Here is a 19,577-nt window from a genome sequence, read left to right on the forward strand (position 1 = left end):
GTAATGTCTCTGCTTTTCAATATGCTATCTAGGGTAGGTGATAATACCTACTAAATTTCTACTCTTTCGAACTCACTTCCTGTGGTGGATTCATTTTGATATTTGGCAAAACTAATACAATTATGTAAAGTTTAAAAATAAAAAAATTAAAAAAAATTTCATATGGAAAGGTTGACTCACATTTTCTGGGCCAGTAAATATGAAAAAAAAAAAAAAAAACATGGGGTAACTCTAAAACTAAATTCTAAAATAAAAATCAACATTACAATGTGAGCTTTTAAAATTTAAAACAGAGCTGACTAAAAATTCAGTGATATTGTAACATTAAAAAATAAATGTTTATCATGAAGTCACACAGAAATCAAGAAAACCTACTAACCATCCCAGGAAGAAAGGGGGTACTCAATAGCATACTTATGGCAAGTGCAGTTTTCCATCTTCTATTGCATGCTAGTTGAGCAAACCAGTGTGGGTTGAATAAAGGACATGGAGGGAGGGGCGTTGGTAAACATGAGTACTGCTGATTCTTGATGATTAATTTTGAACTTTATTACTCTTGTAGTGTTCAGGCAGTTATTTTATAAACACCAAAGAGTGCAAAGGAAGATACCAAGAAGAGCTGCATATTAACATTAAGGAATGTTAATTGGATTCCTTATTTTTTATATAACCTAAGAAAATCTTGCATTCTGGCCATTACATGAAGATAAAATGACATAAAGGAAAGGCTATAGAAACTGTAGAACTGAAAATATTAACTCAGATTTGCTTCTCTAACTCTATTTGAGCATCCTTTAAGTAGAAAAGAAGGAAGTGGTATATTCAATTAAAAAAAAAAAAAGAGAGAGAGAGAGAAATTGGTCTTTTCACTGACTGGAATTGAGAAAATACAACTAAAATTAAAATCTTCATTTTATTGCAGATAACTACAGCACATGGAGGTGAATTTTTAAATAAATAAAAGCATAAACTATAACAACATAGACAAAATAACTATTTGAGCTGCTGGGCAAAGTTGCAATAAATGAAGCAATGATTTCTCAGACCAGGAGAACTCTTATTCTACTACCTCTCTTAGGAAATGCTGCTGAGATTTCTGCTAGCTACCAAACTAGAAGAACATCTGAGATTTGATTGAATAATTTTATAACACACACACACACACACACACACACACACATACATATACACACACAATTCTTTAGGGAAGTCAGCGTGACCAGGATGGTGTCATGCTTAGAATTGATGTACTGAAGTGCAAAGTGAAAATCTCTTGTTGAACACAGTTTCCTTGACACAGAAATTACAAAAGGGTTGAATCTCTGTAAAGTAGAGCAAAAATTGGCTCCTGCTTCTAAGGTCCATGTGTACAGATGATGCTAATCACATCACAGGGCTAAAGCTTGACAAACTGACAGGAAATATGATTCCAGAGTGTTTCACACTGGAAAGTAGAAAAATCCAATACCAAAAATCACCATACAGAGATGGCAAAGTCACAATCCTTGCTTCCAAAGTACTTACATTTTAGAGAAAGGGAACAATATAAACACATAAATAGTTACTCTGAATACAAGGAAATATTACTCATTTAAAATGAATTATGCCAAGTGTTGTGCACGTAAATGAAAGGAAGTTATTAACTGTGATGACCATTAATAGTGGTTTCATTGAAGAGATGGTACTGAAACAATTGAGATGGGCACTAGAAATATGGTTTGGAAGTAACAAGCACATAAGATGAATCTGGGGTATGAAGATTAAAATGAAATATGAAAAGAGGAGGAAAAATTCAACCACTATACAACATCTAATAATTAAGGGTGAATAAAGGCAGAGAACTTAGAAAAGTAGAAAGAGAAGATATGATGAAATAGAATGTGAGCTAGAAGCGAAACCTATCTTATAAAAGAAGGTGTGGGGAAAGGAGAATACTAAGAAAAGTGTGTGGTAATCAAATTCTGGTGAGAGATAATCAAAATGCAGTAAGTAAAGTTGGCTGATGGGTTTGGTAATGAGCTGATGTTTATTCCATGAGGTTAATAAACGGGCATCTAGTAAAGAGATATATAAATGTATGTGTGTAGAGAGACAATGAAAAATAGTTTGAAAGTTATGGTTTCTTGAAAAAGTGTTCTAATCATTGTTTTTCAATAGCCACATTTGAAAATTATTAGGCTGAACAGTAAAGCCTAGAGGCAGAGGAAGACACATATACATTCAGAGATTCAAGGAGATGAGATATGAGGGTATATGGATCAACAGAAAAAAAGACAATTCTTCTGAAGTGGAATGGAGGGACAAAAGATTGAAAGAATACATGGAGGCATTTGAAAAAGAGTTGAGAGAGCTCAGATTGGATGGTTTCTTTCTTCTTAGTGAATGTGAAAACAAGGAGAGCAAATTCAGCTGCAGTTTGAAAAGAGTGAGAAAGATTCAAAACATTGACAGGGAGGGTTGAGATAATTAGAGGTAAGTAAAATAACTGAAAAACATTGTTAGGACTTGTCTGGGGAAAGTTGATGTGGATTTGATCATTGAAGATTCACTGATTTCTAACCAACTTTGTGTTCACTCACCTGGGATCAAGAGCAAGGTACATGGCATCTCATTTGACAAAAGTTGGGAAATCAGCCAATGAAGGGAGGTGTGTGAAAGCAGAAATGATTTCAAAGAGTAAGAAAATAGAATGTGAGAAAATGGTAGACTGGGTAGAGTGTGAGTGAAGGACCAAAGGATATTTTGGTTTAGAGGGAGAGAAAAGCCTTAGTCTGAATTGTAGATGAGGAAAAGTTATCATTGTTGTCCCAAGAGAATGAGGGTACATTCAAGTAGAAGTATACATCTTCAGAGGAGAGCTAAGGAATTATAGTACCAAACAGTCACATGGATTATGCAATGTGAAAATTATGTAACCTTGAATAGGAATCTGTGTAAAAGGAAACATTATTAGAAACAAATTTTTTTTTTTTAGAAACAAATTTGTGTGAAGGACCTAGAGTGGGTAATACCAATAGGGAGGATGAGAAGCTGAAGGTGTACTTGAACTATAGTGTGTTTCAAAGAAGGAATTGTAGTGCAAGAAGGTGATGAAATAATGGAAGGTAAGCAGCTGATATAAGTGAGAAGACTGAACTGCTCTTTTGGCTCCGAGAGGAGATTTAGCAGATTCTCTTCAAAGAAAAAATCTAATGTATTGAAGATATTATTCCATATAAATATTATTAGATTCATTAGTTATTAGTCATATGGGAATATGCAATCTACTTGAATAATGTGTGTGTGTGTATGTGGTGTCAGGGGTTCAGTTTCATCTTCCTTCACATTAATATCCAGTTGAATCAGCTCCATTTATCAAAAAGTGTTTTGTTTTCTTACTTATCTTCCATGCCAACTTTGTAATAAAAAAAATGCATGTATTTATGGGTTTGTTTCTGGACTCTCAACTCTGTTACACTTATATTTCTATATTTGAAACAATACCATGCTGCCTTAATTACCTTTGGTTTATATAGCCTTTATGTAGGCTTCCCTGGTAGCTCAGGTGGTAAAGAATCTGCCTGCTATGCAGAGGACCCCAGTTCAATTCCTGGGTCAAGAAGATCTTCTGGAGAAGAGATAGGCTACCCACTCTAGTATTCTTGGGCTTTCCTGATGGCTCAGCTGGTAAAGAATCTGCCTGCAATGAGGGAGTCCTGGGTTTGCTCCCTGGGTGGGGAAGATCCCCTGGAGAAGGGAAAGGCTACGCACTCCAATATTCTGGCCTGGAGAATTGCATGGACTGTATAGTCCATGGGGTCATAAAGAGTCAGACACAACTGAGCAACTTTCACTTTCTTTCACTTTATAGTAATGTATTTGCTAAAAAGTTTGTTTTAGTAGTGATTTATTTGACACCTACTAAATTACATCCTCCTACATTGTTCCCACCATCTGAGCAACCAGGGAAGCCTAAGAATACTGGAGTGGGTAGCCTCTCCCTTCTCTAGGGGATCTTCCTGACCCAGGAATTTAACCAGGGTCTCCTGCACTGCAGGCAGATTCTTTACCATCTGAGCTACTCAGTTCACTTCAGTCGCTCAGTCATGTCCGACTCTTTGCGACCCCATGAATCGCAGCACACCAGGCCTCCCTGTCCATCACCAATTCCCGGAGTTCACTCAGACTCACATCCATCGAGTCAGTGATGCCATCCAGCCATCTCATCCTCTGTCATCCCCTTCTCCTCCTGCCCCCAATCCCTCCCAGCATCAGAGTCTTTTCCAATGAGTCAACTCTTTGCATGAGGTGGCCAAAGTACTGGAGTTTCAGCTTTAGCATCATTCCTTCCAAAGAAATCCCAGGGCTGATCTCCTTCAGAATGGACTGGTTGGATCTCCTTGCAGTCCAAGGGACTCTCAAGAGTCTTCTCCAACACCACACTTCAAAAGCATCAATTCTTCGGCACTCAGCCTTCTTCACAGTCCAACTCTCACATCCATACATGACCAAAGGAAAACCATAGCCTTGACTAGATGGACCTTTGTTGGCAAAGTAATGTCTCTGCATTTGAATATGCTATCTAGGTTGGTCATAACTTTCCTTCCAAGGAGTAAGTGTCTTTTAATTTCATGGCTGCAGTCACCATCTGCAGTTAATTTGGAACCCAAAAAAATAAAGTCTGACACTGTTTCCCCTGTTTCCCCATCTATTTCCCATGAAGTGATGGGACTGGATGCCGTGATCTTCATTTTCTGAATGTTGAGCTTTAAGCCAACTTTTTCACTCTCCACTTTCACTTTCATCAAGAGGTTTTTTAGTTCCTCTTCACTTTCTGCCATGAGGGTGGTGTCATCTGCAGTCCAAATTTAATGTTATTACTGATATATATGTGTTTAAGTCTACCATCTTGCTATGCTAAGTCATTTCAGTTGTGTCCGACTCTGTGTGACCCCATAGATGGCAGCCCACCAGGCTCCCCCGTCCCTGGGATTCTCCAGGCAAGAACACTGGAGTGGGCTGCCATTTCCTTCTCCAAGGCATGAAAGTGAAAAGTGAAAGTGAAGTCGCTCAGTCGTGTCCAACTCTCAGCGATCCCATGGACTGCCTCCTACCAGGCTGCTCCGTCCATGGGATTTTCAAGGCAAGAGTGCTGGAGTGGGGTGTCATTGCCTTCTCCAAAGTCTACCATCTTACTTTTGGCCTATTTTTTTCTTCCTTATTTGATATCTCTTTTTCTTTTTGTCATTTGCAATCCAAATGAAGTCAACCTGATTCCAGTCTTCCCCCTTTTAATTTTATTGTTATAAATTATAAATACTGATGCATGTAATGAATACTCATTAATATTTTCAAATATATGTACCCTTTTCATTGCCTTCCTAATTGCCAAGTTGCCATCCAGTAACATTTTCCTTCAGCATAAAGTAACCTTTGTACAAGTCTGCTAGTAACTAAATTATCAATTTTTGCTTTTAAAAGTCTGTATTTCAGCTTGTTGAAACCTGTCTTTCTTGGTATAGAATTCTATGCATGCAATTAAGTTCTGTAAGCACACTGACACTATCTTTGCATTATATTCTACCTTCATTGCTGTTGTTCCTTGGAAATTATTTTTTTCTCTTAAAACTTTTAAGATGTTTTTTTCAGTCATTGGTTTATAAAGAGTTTTATGTTCATGTTCTTAGGTGTTCTTTCCCTGTATTCTTATTAGGGTTCATATGGATTATTGTATCTGCATCTTGATGCTTTTCATAAATTCGAGAATTTTCATCCATTATATTTTAAAATATACTCAGACCAATTATCTTCCTTCCCTTTCAGTGACAATACTTACATATAAAAGCTTTTAACTCTCTCCTAGCCATGTATTTTCTCTGACTTCATAATGTATATATATATATATATTTTTTTTTTCATCTACATTTTCTAGTTTTCTAATTATACAACCAGCTATCTTTAACATTTTAGTAAAATCATACATTAATTTCTTACTTTCACTTGTTATACTTCACTCTAAAATTTCCATTATTTTTTTCCATCCTTCAATTCTTTGCCAAAATTACCATGTCTTTAACCAAATTAAGCTATTTGAAACTTTGATATCTAAATTGTCTGGAGCCCTAGTGGGTCTGCTTTTCTTGTGTGATTTTGATGTTCTTATTATTGTTCATGCTTATCTCATGTGCCTGGTTATTTTGATTTAATGAATTAATTTTATATGAAAAAATATAGAACTATTTTTAAGACTTGGGTGGTATCTTCAAGAGATGATTAACATTCAGATTTGTAATGAGGCTGGTAGTACTCACAATCTCCTTATTTCAGTTTTAAAGACTTAAAAAATCTGAAGTTGGGTTCTTTTAACTTATTGGGAATGGTATGGTTGGTTGGCCAGTCACCTTTTAGCTGACAAGTGACCCCAAATTATGCATTAATCAGATTAGGTAATCAATAGTTCTTGTTATATTCTGAGCATTATCTTCTTCCCCCAGTGGAATCCACAAATGTTCATACAGGCAGAAGAAATGCCATATTTGCAGATAACCTCTATGAGTTTTCTTTCTCAGACCTTGACTCCATATTTTTTCACTGCCAGTTATCTCTCATAAATGTAAAACATATGTTTTAGAATCCCCATTTTCTATTTTCTCATATTTATTATTAAAATAACTGATTTTGTCATTACTATAAGTGAAATTCAAATAATCTAACTTTTACAGTAGAAATAATATACTGCTGCTGCTGCTGCTAAGTCACTTCAGTTGTGTCCGACTCTGTGCAACCCCATAGATGGCAGCCCACCAGGCTCCGCCATCCCTGGGATTCTCCAGGCAAGAATACTGGAGTGGGTTGCCATTTCATGATTGTTAAAGTTAAATTAGCCTAAATTAGTGTTCTATGTCAGGCTATCTTACAGTATTTAAGGTAAACTAGAAAAGTATATTGTTTTTTTAAAGGACTCTTATGAAGAAACTATTCTAGAAATCTAAAAAATGACAAGGAAGGGCTGACGGAGGTGCTTGGGATAAAAAACAAAAAGGACCAAAAAAAAAAAAAAATCCCAAGTTATAAAATGGCAAAATGAAATGCACATCAATAATCACATTTTGTGAATTATCTTTAAAAATCTATTAAAGACTCATATTTTTAAAAAAGGAGCAAAAAGACCTTACTGTATTCTGCCAACAAGGCATGCCTTTTATATTACAAAGAAATACACAGAAAGAAAGAAGAATGAAAAAACTTGTATCATGAAAAAAGTAATCACAGAGGCTGGAGTTCATAGTTTAATGACAGATAAAATAGACCAAAACAAAGTTTTAGAACTAAAGAAGGATGTGTCATAATGATAAAAAAGAAACTTATCAGGAAAACATAATGAGTATATTAACTACACATATGCCTTTTAAATGTTTCTTAAATTACATGAAGTAAAATTGACAATATAAAAGGGAGAAACATTCTACATTTGCAGGAGTAGGTTTTATATGCATTTCTCAGTAATTGATATAGTTAGAGAAATTCCATAAGGATGTAGAATACCAAAATAGTGCTATGATTACTTTAACCTGATCAACAAACTTCAGAATACATGCTTTACAAGGACATACATATTTGAACAATATATGAGGATGGGGAGTGTGGCGTGCTGCTGTCCATGGGGTTGCAAAGAGTCGGGCACAACTGAGAGACTACAACAACAATAAAATAAATTATATTGAACTTTAAAACAAGTATCCATGCATTTAAAAATATTAAATACAAAGTACTTTCTAACTACAACAGAATTAAAACAGAAGTCAATAACAATATCCAGAAATACCCCACATATCTAAGAGTATAAGCATCATGTCGTACATGCTAAGGCACCTCAGTGGTGTCCAACTCTGTGACCCCATGGACTATAGCCTGTCAGGGTCCTATGTCCATGGGATTCTCCAGGCAAGAATACTAGAGTGGGTGTCCATGCTCTCCTCTAGGGTATCTTCCTGGCCCAGGGATTGGACTCATGTCTCTTAGGTCTCCTGCATTGGCAGGTGGGTTCTTTACCACTAGCACTACCAGGAAAGCCCATAAGTTAAAGAACTGTGAATAAGCATCACAGTTCTATTTAAATCACGAGTCAATCACAAAATTAACATATCAAAATGAGTAGGATTCAGCTAGAGCAGTGTTTAGAAATAAAATTTTAGCTTTAAATGCTGAAAGAAGCCCTTAGAAAAAAAAATTTCAGTTTAAGTGCTTTTGTTAGTAAAGATAAAATATGTTACCAATAGCCTATGGTTCAAATTAAGAAAGTTTAAAACAGAAGAGCAAAGTATACCCCAAAAAGTAGAAGGAAGGAAATAAAAATTAGAACAGAGATCATTGGCATAGTTCTTTATGTAAATAAATTATTGTCATAATGATAAAAATTATATAAAAAGAACAGAAAAATGATAAACTCCTAGGTGAAGTTTTCTCAATTGCAACATTTAATATATTTATTTTTCATCTCACTTTTAAAACAATTTATTTTTCTCATGTTGATTGAGATATAATTCACAAATACCTTTCATAACAATTAGGCCATTTTTTATATTTTATAACATTATGCATATTTTTCCAAGAAAAAAAATAGGGCCCAAATCAATAGAATGAGAAACGATTGGTTGAAACAACATACTTGCAAATATGGAGAAGGATATAAAACTGGAATGTTGATCAGACATAGAGATCAGACTTGTGGTTGCTGGGTTGGATGGGGGACAGAAGGAAAGATTGGGATTTGGAATTAGCAGATGTAAACTATTATATATAGAATGGATAAACAACAAGGTCCTGCTGTATAGCAGAGGGTACTATATTCAATGTCGTGTGACAAACCACAATGAAAAAGAGGTTATTGTATAGCAAATTGAATCACAACATTGTAAATCAACTGTACTTCAATACAATTAAAAACAACAACAACAAAATCTAATTATTGCTTCAGCTTCACTCAAATACTACAACTAGTCAAAGGATACAAAGTAATCTATATTTATACATAACTGTTCTCAAGTTTCCTCACAGCACTTGTAAGTGGAAAGACTGAAGCAAGATAGGGGTTGTTTACACCTCATAAACTCAGGATGTTTGACTCCCAAAAGGTGATGGCTTCTGTTGTGAATCCCTTGTTACTTGTATTAGAAGATGCCTTGTGTGTGTCTGTGTGTGCATGTTCATTCATATCAGACTCTGCAACCCCATGGACTGTAGCCTGCCAGGCTCCTCTGTCCATGGGGATTCTCCAGGCAAAAGTACTGCAGTAGATTGCCATTCCCTTCTCCAGGGGAACCTCCTGACCCAGGGATCCAACCCATGTCTCCTGTGTGGGCAGACAGATTCTTTACCACTGAGCCTCCGGTGGAAACCCCAGAAGATATCTTAACATATGCTTCAAATAACCCGGGTATGTTTGGAAGCATACATGTGTATGGATGAAACAAAACTGGTCATTAGTTAAGTGGTTTTTGCTGGATGATGAAAATGGGTGCTTTCTTTATGTCCTCTCTACGTTTGGATATGTTTTAAATTTTTATAATACACATAAAGATAAAAAAGAAGCTCTTAAGGTTTGACTTAAAGGAATTAGTAACAAAGTACATTCCACGTATTAAGGCTGTGATTAAACAATTTAGACACTCAAAATTATGAACATCTTAATTCTGGAAGACAGGTTGAAAGATAATAGTGTAACTAGGAAATATATACCTGAATTGCCATTTATTTAACCCTATGTTCCAGTACTAGAGAAGTAAAAAATACAAGAAACCAAGGACTGTATAAAATATCTAACATTCTACTGGAAGTAACAGAAAAAATATTAAAGAAAGAAATCACAGTGTCAGAATTCACCCATGAAGAAAAATAAGGCAGGTTTAAAAAACAGGATAGCAGCCTAGAGGTTTGGGGGAAATGGAATCAGATGCCACTTTAGATAAGTCCTCTCTCAGATGGGGAAGTTAACAAGATACAATCTATTGAGGATTAGTTGGCCAAAGCTAGTAAAGGTCTGTTTAATATTGAACTCTCTCCCTTTTCCCTTGGGCTGCAATTCAAGTAGAAACACAAGAAAAGAGCAGTATGCAAAATAAAGAGTAAACATGAGAAAACAAAAATTACAGAAAAAGAAACATCTGAAAGCATGTGTTGTAATTGAAATTGCACTACTTCACTGATGTGGTTATCCCATACAACATATGTTGCAAAAGGGCTTCCAAGATTTTTATTATACACTAACTTATCCCACTGTGCTTCCTTCTGCAGTAACACCCAATCACAGCACAGCAGGATACACACATTGGCTACAACATTCTCTCGCCCTGTCTTTGGGTTAAAAATAGGAACCCAAAGAGTTGTATATATCTAGATTTCACAGATTACTAACAAATGTGTCTACTGATAGTACTATGCTCTCCTCTTTGTTTAGCCTTCTCATGAAGAGCTGAAAAACTTTGCACTTTCTGGCAATGGGAAGCAGTGAACATATAAATAGTGTATCAAGAGTAAACACTTCTAAATATTAAAGATGTGTAAATTTCTTATTTGGTCCAATATGTGTAGGAAGACTTATTTATCTTGTAGAATCAGTTAGAAAAGTCAATATTTACATGTATACATCAAATAATATAAAAAGTACATGCAATGTGTTGTGTTATGCCACACAGAGAGAAAACTAAATAGAAACACTTGATACATGAGTTAATTTCTATCACATCAGCATTGCTTTGCCATCATATCATATTTACTGCATAGTACCCCACTCAGAGAAAAGAATCACTATACTTTCTTGCTAAAAGAGTATAATTCAAATCAAATAGTACTTACAGAGGAAGAAACCAGTTGTTGGATGGATGTGGGCAGATGAAATTTTCAACTTACACCTCTCTGAAACAATGGAGAAATAAATTTTGTACCCATTGGTGGGTGACCACTATTTCTGTTCTGTTAGATTTATATAGCAGAGGCCATGATGCTTCTCCTAGAACGCCCCTTCAGGAATGAACTTTCCCCTGACTAGCACTCTGTTGTCAGCCCTCTTTGGAGATTGCCTCAGCTGGAAGATATTGCCCCACCCAAGATTCACGTACTTTTGGCAGCCTACATCAAATTACTGATCATTGTGAAGATATAAAGCCTCAGCCTGTTTGCTTCTCTCTGGAATAATCTGGAAGGGCAGTATCAGCTCTAGAGTTCTCAAGGAGGGCCAGCTAAGACCTTATTTGGTCACAGCTCAACTTATTCTTTCCATTCAATGCTCCTTTCCCACCTCTTGTTTCTACAGGTGTTGATTCTAAGAGCACTGATTAACATCTTATCTTGTAAATCCTGCCTCAGAATCTGCTACCTGGACATCTCAATCTGTGATATGTTATGGGAAGGATATTACATGATACTTAATGCTAGATTGTTCAAATGTTTTATATTATGTATTAGTCTCAAACCTTTGTATCAGTTCAGTTCAGTTCAGTCGCTCAGTCCTGTCCGGCTCGTTCCAACACCATGAATTGCAGCACACCAGGTCTCCCTGTCCATCACCAATGCCCGAAGTTCACTCAAACTCAAGTGCATCGAGTTGGTGATGCCATCCAACCATCTCATCCTCTGTCCTCCCCTTTTCCTCCTGCCCCCAATCCCTCCCAGCATCAGAGTCTTTTCCAATGAGTCAACTCTTTGCATGAGGTGGCCAAAGTACTGGAGTTTCAGCTTTAGCATCATTCCTTCCAAAGAACACCCAGGGCTGATCTCCTTCAGAATGGACTGGTTGGATCTCCTTGCAGTCCAAGGGACTCTCAAGAGTCTTCTCCAACACCACAGCTCAAAAGCTGCAATTCTTTGGCATTCAGATTTCTTCACAGTCCAACTCTCGCATCCATACATGACCACTGGAAAAACCATAGCCTTGACTAGACAGACCTTTGTTGGCAAAGAAATGTCTCTGCTTTTCAATATGCTATCTAGGTTGGTCATAACTTTTCTTCCAAGGAGTAAGCGTCTTTTAATTTCATGGCTGCAATCACCATCTGCAGTGATTTTGGGGGCCCAAAAAATAAAGTCTGACACTGTTTCCACTGTTTCCCCATCTATTTCCCATGAAGTGATGGGACCGGATGCCATGATCTTCATTTTCTGAATGCTGAGCTTTAAGCCAACTTTTTCACTCTCCACTTTCACTTTCATCAAGAGGCTTTTGAGTTCCTCTTCACTTTCTGCCATAAGGGTGGTGTCATCTGCATATTTGAGGTTATTGATATTTCTCCCAGCAATCTTGATTCCAGCTTGTGCTTCTTCCAGCCCAGCGTTTCTCATGATGTACTCTGCATATAAGTTAAATAAGCAGGGTGACAATATACAGCCTTGACGTACTCTTTTCTTATTTGGAACCAGTCTGTTGTTCCATGTCCAGTTCTAACTGTTGCTTCCTGACCTGCATATAGGTTTCTCAAAGGGCAGGTCAGGTGGTCTGGTATTCCCATCTCTTTCAGAATTTTCCACAGTTTATTGTGATCCACACAGTCAAAGGCTTTAGCATAGACAATAAAGCAGAAATAGATGTTTTTCTGGAACTCTCTTGCTTTTTCCATGATCCAGTGGATGTTGGCAATTTGATCTCTGGTTCCTCTGCCTTTTCTCAAACCAGCTTGAACATCTGGAAGTTCACGGTTCATGTATTGCTGAAGCCTGGCTTGTAGAATTTTGAGCATTTCTTTACTAGCGTGTGAGATGAATGCAATTGTGCGGTAGTTTGAGCATTCTTTGGTATTGCCTTTCTTTGGGATTGGAATGAAAACTGACCTTTTCCAGTCCTGTGCCCACTGATGAATTTTCCAAATTTGGTGGCATATTGAGTGCAACACTTTCACAGCATCATCTTTCAGGATTTACAATAGCTCAACTGGAATTCCATCACCTCCACCAGCTTTGTTCAAAATGATTCTTTCTAAGGCCCACTTGACTTCACATTCCAGCTCTGTATAGACAACCACAATATTCCACCAACCAGGCAATTTCTTAAGTATTGTGATTAATCATAAACACACATTAATCCCAGCCTTGTTATTACATTAAGAATTATCATGGGGGAATCTATAAATATACGTAGACCTTATTCTTACTGCTGCAATATCATTCCTAAAGCCTGATAGGGCAATAATATAATTCAGAGCAATGGAAATTTGGAAATCTTTACTAAGTATAACAAATTCCTGTTCATACTTTATATCGTCTGAATGTTTGTGTTCCTCTAAAATTTGTATGTTGAAATCTCAGTGCCCATTGTGATGGTATCAGAGATGAGGTCTTTGGGAGGTGATTAGGTCATGACAGTATAGCAGGCATGAATGGGATCAGTGCTCTAATAAAAGAGAGTACATAGAGCTTCCTGGCCCCTTAACACCATGTGAAGACACAGCCAGAAATGTGTCTACAACCAGGAAAAGGGTCCTCACCCAACCAGGCTGCCACCATGATCTTGGATTTCTAGCCTTCACAACTGTGAGAAATAAATTCTGTTATTTATGTTTCCCAGTTTCTGGTATTTTGTTATAGCATCCTAAACAGACTAAGATAATATTATATAGAAAATTATTCTTCTGGAGGTGCATTTAAAACGTGTCATTGTGACCATGATTCTCCAATGTTCTTATTTTCATTGACTTGTGAAATATAGGCAGTTTCTATTACAACTAGTTCTAAATAAATTGTAGCATATTTTTCTACAAATAATATATATTAAACACCTAATCTTTAGTATTAAGGCTGGCAGTTGAAATATTCATTCTGAAAAAAATCATTATGTGATTGTATCTGATTAAATTTTTATTGCATAATTCCAGACTTGTGAAACTATGGCATTTTCTTCCTCTGAGTTTCAATTGTTAGAGAAAATACTTTGAAATGCCCTGTTTCACAATGTAGTGTATTTCAGCACCTATGTTCTGTTAATTAGCCAACCATCTGTGTTTTGAAGGGTGTTTTAACTTTTCACGTGGTAATGTTACAAAAACTTAAAGAAAGCGTATATTTTTTTACAATAAATTTCCCGGTATAACCAGCTTTTTTGCTACATTGCCTGAAATTAAAAACCTGTTTGACTTTAAAATATGCAGCTACAGAATTAACTATTCTCAGTATGTTATTTTACTGAATAATATTCATCATCCCAAATCCTAAAAAGATTGAGGCAGTATTAGCCTAAATGATAATCGACATACCCACATGGTGGATAGAGGTTTTTTACTATAGTATGGAGGACATTATTCTTAACAAGGAAATAACTATATAGCAAATTGATCAAAACAGACTTGTTCTTTTCCCTTTCTTTCAACAGGAATGATAGATTTCTCTTCTGTTTCCATCATGAAGCTCTAAAATCCACTATGGTCAAAGAGGAAGTTTGAGATGAGTCCAGTGATATGCTGGAGCCAACTCATACTGATTTACAAGTACCAAGTCTGTGCTTCTATTCCCAACTCTATGTTTAGTGAGACAACAAACTGACATGGTAGTGGGCATATATACATACTAGAAATTGGGAAACAGTGTAAACCCAAACTTGCATTCCTAAGAGAGCCAGTTGTTAAACATTTACCAGCACACCACTTTAATTCCTGTACAGCCAGTAGTATACTAGTGAGCCAGCTGTCTGAAATGAGTATAATCAACTTTCTTAAGCTGGTGTGTGTTACCTCTAGCAGGCCATTGTATATAACTCCATTGACACCATTTATATAAAAACTGAGAAATTATACACATGGCTCTTTTTTTATGAAGGAAGTTGGCATTTTATCAACATAGTAAAAAATTAAAATATCCAAAAAACATCATTGTTTTTGTAGTAAGTGTAACTGAGTAGCACCCTATAGGGTCCTCCTGGGATAGACCTGCCCCCGCAATGTCCTTCAATTGTCTGTTTGTAGAAAAACCTGAGCTACTTAGGCCTTCCCCAAGTTCCAAAGAATAAATTTAATCAGAGAATTGAAAATATTCAAAAACAAAGGAAAACAGTCAGGCAAGGCAAAATAATAACAGTTTAGCCATTAGACAAAGTCAAGGACCTTAAGTTCCTCCTCAAGGGATATAGTAATATTCTGAGTCATATGCTTTGATATGTTTTGCAGATACTGAAACCCTTACCAGGTGGAAGAATTTAACTATGTGCTGACCACCACAGCACGTAGACCTCAGAGCAGTTGGAACCAGAAGGCTGATGACTGACTCCGGATTACCGCAGTTCAGTCGCTCAGTCGTGTCTGACTCTTTGCGACCCCGTGGACTGCAGCATGCCTGAACTCCCTGTCAAACACAAACTCCCGTAATTACTCAAACTCATGTCCATTGAGTCGGTGATGCCATCCAACCATCTCATCCTCTGTCGTCCCCTTCTCCTTCTGCATTCGACCTTTCCCAGCATCAGGGTCTTTTCAAAAGAATCAGTTCTTCACATCAGATTACCTCATCACCAACAAATCAGAAGAATGTCCATAAGCTGATTACTCTCACTCACCCTATTTTTAAAAACTTTTCCCTCAAATATATTGGGGATTTCAACTATTTTGGGCCTTAGGAGCCTGGACTCCTTGCTTCATGCCTGCAATAAATACTTCCCTTTCCTTCACCACAACCTGGTATCAGTAGATTGGCTTCAGTGTGAGCAGGAGAGCAAATCCAAGTTTGGTTCAGTAAGGATGTAGTGTACTCATTTCTTAGGATACAGATATTCTTCCGGATAAAAATTTAGGAAGTCATTCAGATCAGAACAGATCAGTCGCTCAGTCGTGTCCAACTCTTTGCGACCCCATGAATCGCAGCACGCCAGGCCTCCCTGTCCATCAACAACTCCCGGAGTTCACTCAGACTCACGTCCATCGAGTCAGTGATGCCATCAAGCCATCTCATCCTCTGTCGTCCCCTTCTCTTCCTGCCCCCAATCCCTCCCAGCATCAGAGTCTTTTCCAATGAGTCAACGCTTCGCATGAGGTGGCCAAAATACTGGAGCTTCAGCTTTAGCATCATTCCTTCCAAAGAAATCCCAGGGCTGATCTCCTTCAGAATGGACTGTTGGATCTCCTTGCAGTCCAAGGGACTCTCAAGAGTCTTCTCCAACACCACACTTCAAAAGCATCAATTCGTCAGCGCTCAACCTTCTTCACAGTTCAACTCTCACATCCATGCGACACCACAGGAAAAACCATAGCCTTGACTAGACGGACCTTTGTTGGCAAAGTAATGTCTCCGCTTTTGAATATGCTATCTAGGTTGGTCATAACTTGCCTTCCAAGGAGTAAGTGTCTTTTAATTTCATGGCTGCAGTCACCATCTGTAGTGATTTTGGAGCCCAGAAAAATAAAGTCTGACACTGTTTCCACTGTTTCCCCATCTATTTCCCATGAAGTGGTGGGACTGGATTAGGAGTGTAGAAATGATTGCATAGTTATTTGATCTAAATCTCTTTTCTGATTTTGGTATCTTTTTCAGTTATTATTTTTTAGTATCTTCTAGCATTCGGCAGAGGAACCAGAGATCAAATTGCCAACATCCGCTGGATCATGGAAAGAGCAAGAGAGTTCCAGAAAAACATCTATTTCTGCTTTATTGACTATGCCAAAGCCTTTGACTGTGTGGATCACAATAAACTGTGGAAAATTCTGAAAGAGATGGGAATACCAGACCCTCTGACCTGCCTCTTGAGAAATCTGTATGCAGGTCAGGAAGCAACAGTTAGAACTGGACATGGAACAACAGACTGGTTTCAAATAGGAAAAGGAGTATGTCAAGGCTGTATATTATCACCCTGCTTATTTAACTTATATGCAGAGTACATCATGAGAAGCGCTGGACTGGAAGAAGCACAAGCTGGAATCAAGATTGCTGGGAGAAATATCAGTAACCTCAGATATGCAGATGACACCACCCTTATGGCAGAAAGTGAAGAGGAACTCAAAAGCCTCTTGATGAAAGTGAAAGTGGAGAGTGAAAAAGTTGGCTTAAAGTTCAATATTCAGAAAACGAAGATCATGGCATCTGGTCCCATCACTTCATGGGAAATAGATGGGGAAACAGTGTCAGACTTTATTTTTTTGGGCCCCCAAAATCACTGCAGATGGTGACTGCAGCCATAAAATTAAAAGACGCTTACTCCTTGGGAGGAAAGTTATGACCAACCTAGATAGCATATTGAAAAGCAGAGACATTTCTTTGCCAACAAAGGTCTGTCTAGTCAAGGCTATGGTTTTTCCAGTGGTCATGTATGGATGCGAGAGTTGGACTGTGAAGAAATCTGAATGCCAAAGAATTGCAGCTTTTGAGCTGTGGTGTTGGAGAAGACTCTTGAGAGTCCCTTGGACTGCAAGGAGATCCAACCAGTCCATTCTGAAGGAGATCAGCCCTGGGTGTTCTTTGGAAGGAATGATGCTAAAGCTGAAACTCCAGTACTTTGGCCACCTCATGCGAAGAGCTGACTCATTGGAAAAGACTCTGATTCTGGGAGGGATTCGGGGCAGGAGGAAAAGGGGACGACAGAGGATGAGATGGCTGGATGGCATCACTGACTTGATGGACGTGAGTCTGAGTGAACTCCGGGAGTTGTGATGGACAGGGAGGCCTGGCATGCTATGATTCATGGGGTTGCAAAGAGTCGGACACGACTGAGTGACTGAACTGAACTGAGAATTCATTAGTTAATGACTTCATCCAAGTTTTAATATATAGTGTTTATTAGCACAGCCCTTAAAATGTTTTGTGCTTGCTTCTCTGGTGGCTCAGATGGTAAAGAGTCTGCCTGCAATGCAAGAGATCCAGGTTCAGTCCCTGGGTGGGGAAGATCCCCTGGAGAAGGAAATGGCAACCCACTCCAGTACTTTGAAGAGTAAATGGAAATTTTCTGTCCTGGAAATCCCATGGACGGTGGAGCCTGGTAGGTTACAGTCCATGGAGTTGCAAAGAGTTGGACACGACTGAGTGACTTCACTTTTTTAAATATGTTTTACTTTCCATTATGCTTTCTTCTGTGAACCATGTTTTTTTTTAAAATAAGTTTCTGAGCAGTCCTAAGATAGCAGAGGAATAGGATGGGGAGACCACTCTTTCCCCCACAAATTCATCAAAAGAACATTTGAACACTGAGCAAATTCCACAAAACAAATTCTGAATGCTGGCAGAGGACATCAAGCATCCGGAACGGCAGCCCATTGTCTTCGAAAGGTGGTAGGACAAAATATAAAAGATAAAAAAAGAGACAAAAGAGGTAGGGACAGTGATACATCCTGGGAAGGGAGTCTTAAAAGAGGAGAAATTTTCAAACACCAGGGAACACTCTCACTGGTGGGTCTGTGGGAAGTTTTGGAATCTCAGAGGAAAACATGACCAGGAGGAAAAATAAATAAATAAAACCCACAGATTATGTGCCTAATGGCAACTCCCAGCACTCACAGCTGCCACCAGCAAGCGGGGGCTGAACAGGGAGGCATGGGCTGCATTGCTTAGGTTAAGGACCGGGCAGGAATGCTCTAAGGGCAATCTGAGGGAACTAACATGAGATAAGAACCCAAACTGTGGGATAGCCAGAGAGAGAGAGAGAGAGAGAACTATTCTGTGAAAAGTCCTAACCTAAGGCACTTCCAGGCCCACTCATAGAACAAAGGACTGAGCGAATACCAGAGGTGAGCTAGCAGGCTGTGGACTGGTTTATCCCCCGCTGGAGATAGGTAGGCGGGGGGCAGCCGGAGCCAGAAAGGGGCAATCTCGGCCCCAGAGAGGCATCCTCCACCAAACTGCAAGCAGGGTCCATTGCTAACCAAGACTTCTTGGGATTCTGGATGGTTGACATCTGCCAGGAAGGTCCCAGCCAGAGATCAGCTCCCCAGAAGAGACACACGGCACACCTGAGAAGGTGTGACCACTGTGCACCCAGAAAACCTAGTGGCTGGGACAGGGGAAGGCAATTAGATGCACCCCCCACCTGGGGGAGACTGCGCTCACCAAGCACTTGGTCACCTGAGCTGCTCAGACCTGGGAAGGGCACAAAGCACAGGCCCAACTGAGTCCACGCCTTTGTGGAGTACCTGAGAACCTGAACCTGAGTGGCTTAGACCTGGGAAGTGCACGAACCCAGGGCCCGCCTGAGACAGTTCCCTGGTAGAGCAACCTAGAGCCTGAGAAGTGTAGACCATGAAAGCACACATGCCTTGAGTGGGGGCAAACCCAGTGTGGCTGAAACACTGCAAGCACTCCTCACACACGCCAGTGATATTTGTTTGCAGTGTTCCTCCCTCCCCACAGCATGACTGAACAAGGGAGCCTAAATAAGTGACCACCTTTGCCCCCTTGTGTCAGGGTGGCAATTAGACACTGAAGAGACCAGCAAACAGAAGGAGCTAAAATAAACAGAGGGAACTGCTTTGGAAGTGACAGGTGCAACAGATTAAAACCCTGTAGTTAACATCGACTACATTGGAAGGGGCCTATACATCTTGACAAGTAAAAGCCGGATCAAGGAACTATCTGAAACTGAACTGACCCCACACTGTCTGCAACAGCTCCAGAGAAAGTCCCAGATATATTTTTACTATTTC

The 19,577-nt window shown here is 38.7% G+C and overlaps 1 long non-coding RNA gene across 2 annotated transcripts in view; it reads right to left on the reverse strand.

Annotated features, from left to right (window-relative positions):
* Positions 1–11,195, reverse strand: part of LOC147341457 (uncharacterized) — a 77,628-nt gene extending 66,433 nt beyond the window's left edge. The window contains exon 1 of one of the 2 annotated variants that reach the window (XR_015159077.1): positions 10,834–11,195. This is a non-coding gene — a long non-coding RNA (uncharacterized LOC147341457). The remainder of the gene's footprint in view (positions 1–10,833) is intronic. The other variant, XR_015159076.1, reaches the window with a different exon arrangement.
* Positions 11,196–19,577: the final 8,382 nt, after the last annotated feature.

The sequence above is a fragment of the Bos grunniens genome, chromosome X (genome assembly GCF_055505025.1).
Source record: "Bos grunniens cultivar Pamir isolate PY7600 chromosome X, Bosgru_T2T1.0, whole genome shotgun sequence".
NCBI lineage: Eukaryota > Metazoa > Chordata > Mammalia > Artiodactyla > Bovidae > Bos > Bos grunniens.